Source organism: Diabrotica virgifera, chromosome 2, assembly GCF_917563875.1.
Source record: "Diabrotica virgifera virgifera chromosome 2, PGI_DIABVI_V3a".
Classification (NCBI taxonomy): Eukaryota; Metazoa; Arthropoda; class Insecta; order Coleoptera; family Chrysomelidae; genus Diabrotica; species Diabrotica virgifera.
This window is the reverse complement of record NC_065444.1, coordinates 148,996,676-149,005,943: the sequence shown is the minus strand read 5'-3', so window position 1 is coordinate 149,005,943 and position 9,268 is coordinate 148,996,676.

The window sequence follows — 9,268 nt, the reverse complement described above, 5'->3', positions numbered from 1 at the left end:
GAAATTTTGACTGTTAGAAAGTTAGGAAAAATTAAAACATGTGGTTACTTACTTCAGATCCAAAGTAGTTGGGAATAGCTTCATAGTTAGGTCAAAAGACCTTGACATTACAATAATTAGGCCATTTCGGCTACAACAATGTCGACAACAAGTCGATGTTTAAAGAATTTAGAAATGTAGTAGTACTATAGTGTGGTCTTCATCTTGGCTTCAAACTGACAAACTGAAATATGACATTGAACGAATATTGAGAAGACCTTTTAGGTAGGGAATTTTATGTGTTGGCAGTTATTTTATATTTTAGAAATGCAAAAAATATGTTTTATTTAAATAAATGAATTTAATTAGCTATTAAATAAATGATTTACATTTCTAAATCTACAAATAAATTTACATTTCTAAATTCTTTAAACATCGATTTATTGTCGACACTGTTGTAGCCGGAATGGCGTAATTGTTGTAATATCAAGGTCTTTTGACCTAACTATGTAGCTAGTTAAAACTACTTCGGATCTAAAGTAAGTAACCACATGTTTTAATTTTTCCTAACTTTCTAACAGTCAAAATTTCATCTTGGTTTTTTAATACAGTGGTTTGCTTATTTTAGGTTTCTACCTGATGATGGACTGATTGGTCCGAAAACGTTTGTGTGTTTTTGTACTATAGATGTACCCACTTTAATCCAATTTGGATCATTTTAGATAAAAATTTTAATATATTTATATACCATCTACCTACAAGTGAAGTTTTACTTCCTTAGTAAGTTTTTTATTATGGTATACAGCCAATAAGAGGAATCTTTTTCTTTATAACAAACTTAAATTATTAGATTTCTTCCAATAAATTTACAAAAATTTAGCAAGCATTTTTATAGTGATTTGATGCACTTTCGAGATGTGTTTATAACTTTAGTAATGACAATCAGCCCTTAGAGAAACAACAAAAATATTATTATCTCAGATCCTCATTAGGTACATCAAAGTCAACATAAAACGCATTCCCACATCGGGTTACTATTACAAGGTAGCTTGAAATTTAGTAATTGAAAGGTTGCGTAATAAAAAATTAATTGTACATTAGGATATTCATTACCTCACATATCCTGGCAAAAAAGACATTCGCGATAAAAAATGGATTGCACATTAGGATATTCATTTCCTCATTGAATTACAACTATTAACAAAATAAGCACATGTTGGTCTTAAGGCGGGTATACATATGCGCTCTGCTCGGTGTGCGAGCCGCTCGCGCGCAGCATATTTGTTAGATTAGTACGTGTTTTCAAGTGACACACAAACGGCTCGCACACGGCGCACCACGATCTAACTTCTGTCGGCTTTTCAACAAATGCTTTGATGGTTCACAATACGTATTTGGACGGGTTTGCGAGTGGTTTGTTGGTTTTGGGGCGCCTGAGTTGAATATTTGTTAGTAATGGAGTGGTCGGAAGGAAATATCAAACTTATTGATGTTTACCGTGGAAAATTAAAAAATGATGTTTGACATTGAATATATTTAAACATGTTAGCTTGCAACCCCCAACTTGCAACCAACTTGCAACCCCCAACTTGCAACCAACTTGCAACCATCTTGCAACCAACTTACAACCATCTTGCAACCAACTTGCAACCAACTTGCAACCGACTTGCAATCGACTTGCAACCAACTTGCAACCAACATGCAACCAACTTGCAACCAACTTGCAACTCAACTTGCAACCAATCGGAATGAAACCAAACACTTCTCGATGAGAATAGGAGAAGCTACTCCCGACGTCGGCCTATATCGCATCTGATCTGGTCGGAGAAAAACGGATCCAACGTAGGATATGAAATATGTGAATATAAAAAATGTGGATATAAAATCCACATTTAATACTAATTATCTACAACTACTAAATGTTCGTAAGTTTCCTCTGGATCGCGGAAGGTTCGTCAAATGAAAAATTTTAACAAACATTAACCGCGCCACGAACGCGCGGCGCTCACACGGCGCGGAGTTCGCGCGCGGAAATGTATCTCCACCTTTAGACATCCATTCAATAATGCATCCAAACACTTGCGTTAGCTTAAAGCATTAGGAAAAACAAGCGGAATCGTGGAACATATTGATATAGTTATTTTCCTAACTAGTCCAACTCAGTTTCCGCATGAGTTAGGAGCAATATTTTTTCTAGGGCCGTACGTTTGGAAAAAAGCCACAAAAAATAGAGTTATATCAATTTTTATTTAGAAGTAAAAATACACAAATTAATTCTTTGACAAGGTTGTCAAAACCAAACTTTCAATATAATGGGTTACCACGACGACGATATTGGTTTCCATGACGACGATTCAAAAACATTGTAATTGTCTACTAACCTGACTTTTAAATATTATGTCAAAATAATTTTATTTCATTGAATTATCAGTAGTAATTGCACAAGAGCTCTAAAATTATTGAATTTTTCCCGAGTGCCACTTTGACAGTTTTAATTTCACGACCCGAAGGGGAGTGAAGTTATGTCAAAGTCTCACGAGGGCAAAAATTCGATATTAATTTTAGAGATCGAGTGCATATCGTTGCGATTATTCCATGAATAAAACTGTTCAAAACCAAAATTTAATTGTAATTTATTTATGTAAGTAAAAATTAGTACAATTAAACACACAGTTGTTTGTTTACAGTTGCACACAGTTAAATATTTGACGGTTGAAAGTCATCACTTTTATAATTTTTAAAGCATTAGTTGTCATTAATGTCACTGAATGTATTTTTTCGTAGCAACGAAGGTCATCTGACGTAATATACTTGACAACGGGAAATTATTAAAAATTATCAATTTAATTTAGATTTATGTAGCTTTCTATTGGTCAGAATCTCCTATGAATGAAATAATCGGGTATAATATCACAAGAGAGTGAGAATAAAATGAAAATAATGCAACAGTTTTTCGAAAATTTGTTGTCTGGCAATAGGAACCAGAGCCCGCAGGGCTCGAGTGGCTATTGCACAATGACAACAAATTTGAGTAAAAATGAAGCATTATTTTCTTATTTATTCTTACTGTCGTGTGATAGTCGTAAGATTATTTTTTAATTATGGATATTTTCTTAAATGTGACAGTTGTCAAAACTACGAAACTGGTTGCCATTAAACAGAAACAATCTACTTAAAAAAATTCTATCGGTAATTTTCTACAGTAGATAATTCTCAGTAGTAATTGCACAAGAGCTCTAAAATTCTATATTAATTTTAGAGATCGAGTGCAATTTGTTGCGATTATTTCATGAATAAAACTGTTCAAAACCAAAATTTTATTGTAATTTATTTATGTAAGTACAAATTAGTACAATTAAACACACAGTTGGTATAAATATGTATTTGACGGTTGAAAGTCACCACTTTTATAATTTTTAAAACATTTGTCATTAATGTCACTCAATGTATTTTTTCGTAGCAACGAAGGGCATCTGACGTAATATGCTTGACGACGGGCAATTATCAAAAAAGTTATCAGTTTAATTTAGATTTCTCTAGCTTTCTATTGGTCAGAATCTCCTATGAATGAAATAATCAGTATAATTTAATCTGATTGGACATAATTAAACAAGTGATCAAATAACTTACTGTACGATTGGACGTTAAAATCATTAAAAAATAATCAGTTTAATTTTTATTCCTGTAGCTTTCTACTGGTCAGAATCTCCTGTGAATGAAATAATCGCGCTAATTTTTTAAAACATGAACACAATAAGATAAATTTGAAATAATAAATGATATCTAAATATTAGTTTATTGCATGTATTATAATATATTATAAAGCCATATTACAAGATATTTTACTTTCCCGCACGCCGTGCGGGAAAATTTACTTTCACGCACGCCGTGCGGGAAAGTGCAACTTTCGGAAACGAAATGCCTGCGTGAAAGTGGCTCTTTTAGCACGGCCGTAGAAAAATAATTTATATAATAAAGACACATAGAAAGGCAAATATAAGAAATGGACATAGTGGATAAGTGACTACGAGAATCTATTAAGAAATTCTTTAGTGAAAAGAAGAGAGCCAGACAAGGTGGAATTATTGGGAAAACACAAGCTATGAGAAACGAAGCAGGTGAACTAATGATATAAATTTAGGCAATATCTTCAAACGATGGAAGGAGTACTTTCAGAATTTAATAAATATTTACAGTGAGATGGAGAAAGCAAGTTATATTCCATTCTGCATAAGTGGAAAGACCAGCACCAACACTTAAGAAGAAACAAAGAATTCGATAGCATATCTTAAAGATCACAAAGCGCCAGAAAATGATGGTATAAATGGAGAATTTGTGAAAACAAGGAGGAAGCGTTTTACATCAAAAATTGTATGGCATTGTTCTGAAAGTATGGCAACAACAGAAAAAGCCTAGGGAATGGAATAGAAGCGTTATACTACCCATACATAAGAAAAAAGATAAACATAAATTTCGAAACAATCGAGGCATATCGCTTATTGGCACAGTATATAACGCTCAATCAAGTATCTTGCTAAAGAGGCTCACTCCGTATTAGGAAGATATTCTAGGCGACTAATTATAGATTAGTCTCTAATTAAATCTAATGAATAAACTGGGAATTTAACCGAGATGTACACCAAATTTTCGTAGATTTCCAGCAATCATACGATTTGATAAAAAGAAGCAGATAGAGTTAAGGATAGGAAACAGAACATTGATTCCATTTTGTATAACATCCAAACTTGGACAAGGAGACCCCTTATCACCTTTGCTATTCAATTTGACTTTAGAATACGCAATAAGTGAAATCTCGTCTTCGCTGATAGGGAGATTTGTGAATTGAAGATCAAAACCATTCTTGGCCCTTGCTAATGATCTAGATGCAGTCGCTTATCCTACAGTAGAGTTGCTTTCATAACTCGAGGAGGGAACAGGTAGTCTGTGTCTTCAAATAAATGACGAGAAAAGCTATGCTAGTAACCAAAAATCCAAGACCAGGAATTGGGTAGAACATAATAATTATTAATGGCGACAATTTCGAAGCAAAAGCGTATAAATATCAGGGGGCAGTAATCACAAAATCACATATCCTGGCAAAAAAAAAAATTCGCGACTCGACCGGGTTAAACACACAGACCCATTTCAGAAAAGCAGAAAATAGAGACGAATTTGTAATGGTTACAGCCAAACTTCATTAGTGGAGTCGGCACTAGAAGAAGAAGAAGGTAATCACAAATGACAACCACATAGATAAATAGAGTTCTCAATACGGATATCTGCGGGGAATAGAGAATTATACTTTATATCATCATTATTAAGATCAAAGCTGCTAAAAAGACAATCTAAATTAAGACCACATATCAATAGTTCATCCAGTTGTTACATATGAAAGTGAAACGTGGACTCTACATCAGCGGGAAATAAATAAGCTGCTGGTATTTGAAAGGAAGGCTCTCAGAATGATATTTGGTCCGCAAAGAGATGAATTAATAGGAGAGTGTAGAAGGTGTCGCAATGCTGAATTGGTGACTATAGTACCGAAAATATCGTCAGACACATAAAAGCTAACCGGATAAATGGGTAAGTCATGTGATAAGATCTGAGGAAGACGGACTGTTAAAGATAGTGTATTTTGAGAGACCAGAAGGTAGAAGATCATTAGGGAGTCCCAGAAAAAGATGGAAAGATAATGTTGAAGCCGATTTATCTAGGATTGGGGTACAACAATGGGAAATGAAAGCACAAGATCATAGAAGATGGATGGCTATAATGGATGCAACGAAGACTCACTCCGAGTTGTAGAGTTAGTAAAAAGAAAAATAAGAAATATTACTGGACTGATTTCACCAAATTAATACCATCTAGGAACACTGGCAATTTCCATTTCACATACAAAATAAAATACTTGTATTACGATAACGGAGAGTCCATTAACGGAATCCGTTTTGTTAGATCGGTATCAACAATAAAAATTATGAACTGTCTGCATGACAACTTAATAACGAAAAAAATTAAAATAATAATTGGTGTGAAAATACACAGCCGAAGGGTAACTAAAAGGACAGGTTTATGAACGTTGCGACCAGCGGCGGAGACATAAAATACTGAATTGATTATTGGTACATGTTTACTACCGACTTATAATCAGATTAGCGGTAAAGGTAATTGCAAATCGATTTTTTCAGAATAAAATATGAAGAAGTGATAAAAATAGATAACTTCAGGGTATAAAACAAAATTCGTTAGTCTCAAAGACTAACAAGCAAAACAAGAAAAAGTATCAACAAACGAACCAAATAGAATATTTAAGAAATAAACAGAAAGGCGCATTATACAATATGCTATTGTTGATTCATTTACATATAGAATACAAAATCAATGTTTGGTACAGTTGTTTTTATAGATACCAATATTAGAAACAAATCATGAAATATATAATAGCTTGAATATACCAAACACTTTAAAGATTTCACTTTAGTCAAATATTAATAGGTGAGATGCTTTAGAAGTCAGAGGAGAGGAATTATTTCTTAAAAATTATAGGGGCATTTCTGGAGAGAATTACCTTATTCACGAAAAATTTTCAACAAACAAGTTCTATTTGACGTGTACTTTTCCATGCAAATGAAACGTGATAAAACCTACAAAGTGAAAAGTATGAAAATTATATAAGCTTCAAAGTAAGTGTTCAAAAATAATTTATAGAGTGAATATAGTAGTGTACCTTATATATACCAGCTATAATAAAGCTAATATAGCAAATAATAAGCAAATATTAAACTCAAACGTTTGCTATCACTAAAATATAACTTTTACATATTTAGAATATTGCAGAGGACAGAAAACAATATTATTGAATTATTTCGTCCATGGCCAAGTAGATGGCATCTTTGTACACTAACCACTTGTTGGAATCTAATATTCAACTATAAATTATTATTTTTGTTAGCGTTAAAATAAATACATGCAGTCTTCAAGGGGCGTGACGATTTCTCCGAAAGCATATAAGTTAATTCGACACACAGCTTGCCTAAAATTGCGTAAAAGTGTCATGTTACAATGTTACATATTAATGTGAGAACAGTGTTAGCTCTGTATTTTTTATTTAGTCTGTAAGAATATTTGGTAGAGGAAACATCTCTTAATTTCTTTGTATGGATTATTGTAATAGTTCGGTTTGGTTAAAATAAAAATAGTTTTTATATCTTTATTTGTACCTATTATTATCTTATATTTCTAATACCACTTAAATAAGAAATGATTAGTAGACATTCGTTGGTCTTCCGTGTTTGATTTTGTATTCAACCCAAGTGACTGGTAAGGAAAGTGGAAGCCAAAATGACGTCATGACACCCTTCTTCTTCTTCAGTGCCTTATCCGGTCCGGATGTTGGCGATCATCAAGGCTATCATTGTTTTTTGACTGCTCTGCGAAACAGCTCCTCGGAGGTTATCCCAAACCATTGTCGGAGGTTTTTCAACCACGAGATACGACGGCGTCCCGGTCCTCTCTTGCCAAATACTTTGCCCTGCATGACGAGTTGAAGAACTCGATATTTTTCTTCGTGCCGCATCACGTGGCCAAGGTACCCAAGCTTACGTTGTTTTACTAAATTAAGCACTTCTTTTTCTTTTTTCATGCGCTGTAGGACCTCAATATTGGTGACATGGTCCACATAAGATATTTTTAGTATCTTCCTGTATATCCACATCTCGAAGGCTTCAATCCGATTTTCAGTGGCTTACGTCAGTGTCCAGGCTTCAACCCCATACAGCAGCACTGGAAGAACGTAACACCTCACTATTCTCATCTTGGTTCCCAAACTGAGATCACTGCCGCACAACAAGGATCTCAGCTTAATAAATTTAGACCGTGCCATTTCAATTCTGGATCTTATCTCTTGAGCGTAGTCCCATTGTGAGTTGAGGGTAGCTCCGAGGTAAGTGAATATGTCGACTCTCTGGATCTCTTCGCTACCTGCCATTAGTGCCCCGGGATCTAAATTTACACGGCTGACAACCATGAATTTAGTTATCTTAATACTAAGGTTCAGTCCGTATGTTACGCTCACAGTTCTCACACGGTCTAGTAAGGCCTGTAGATCATTTAGGCTGGTTGCTAGTAATACAGTGTCATCGGCGTAGCGGATAGTATTGATGTATTCACCGTTCACTCGGATTCCCATCTCTAGGTTTGTGAGGGCTTCAATACAAATTTCCTCAGAGTATATATTGAAAAGAGTCGGCGAGAGCACACAGCCCTGCCTTACTTCTCGCATGATCTTCACTTGGTCGGTCAACTGGTCTTCGACCTTGACTTGACTTGAGCACGCTGGTTCCAGTATAAATTCATGATGATCCGAATGTCCTTCTCATCTAATCCTACTCTTTTTAGGGCGGTGACCATCTTGTAGAACTTGTAAGGAGAAAAGTGCTTCACGTGTACCCATGGAATCGCGGAATCCAAATTGCATTTCACCGGCATTTTCCGCGCATTTCTTGTAAATTCTGGCATATATGATTTTAAGAAAAATCTTAAGTGCATGACCCATAAGGCTGATAGTCCAGAAATCTTCGCATGTTTTCGCAGATCGTTTTTTTGCTATTGTTACAAACGTTGACAATAGCCATTCCTATGGGATATTACCTGAATCGTACATGGCGTTGAACAGTTCAGTTAACTCCTTCGTGCTTACTTCACTCATCACCTTAATAAGTTCGACGGGTATTTCGTCCGGACCTGTGGCTTTACCATTCTTAGACTGTTTTAAAGCCGCTTTCACCTCGCTTTCTAGTATTGACGGCCCTGTCATGCAATTTATTTCTGGAACGTTGCCTCGGTAGTCCCAGAAGATATCTTCGATGTACATTTTCCAGGTCACCAGCTTCACCTTAACTGTCGTCGCCAGGTTCCCGTCTTTGTTTATGAGGAGGTGTGTGTTTCCCCTCTTGTATTGACCAGTGGCTTCTCGAATCTTTCGGTGAAATTTATATGATCGTGTTTCACTTGGAGCTCCTCGATTAATTTACATTTTTCTTGCATCCCTGTCTCCTTGTCTCCTCGTATTTCTATTTTAATTGTTTTGGTTGATTTCTTGGTATTTCTTCGCCTCCTTGTTCTTTATTAATCTCTTTTGATCCATCATCTGCAGAATGTTATCAGTCATCCATTCTTTATTTTTTACTCTTGTTTTCTTTCCAAGATGTTCTTTTCCCGCATTCAGCACGACGTCTTTGAAATAACTCCATTTTTGTTCTACACTCTGTTCTTGTTGTTTAGCGGTTTC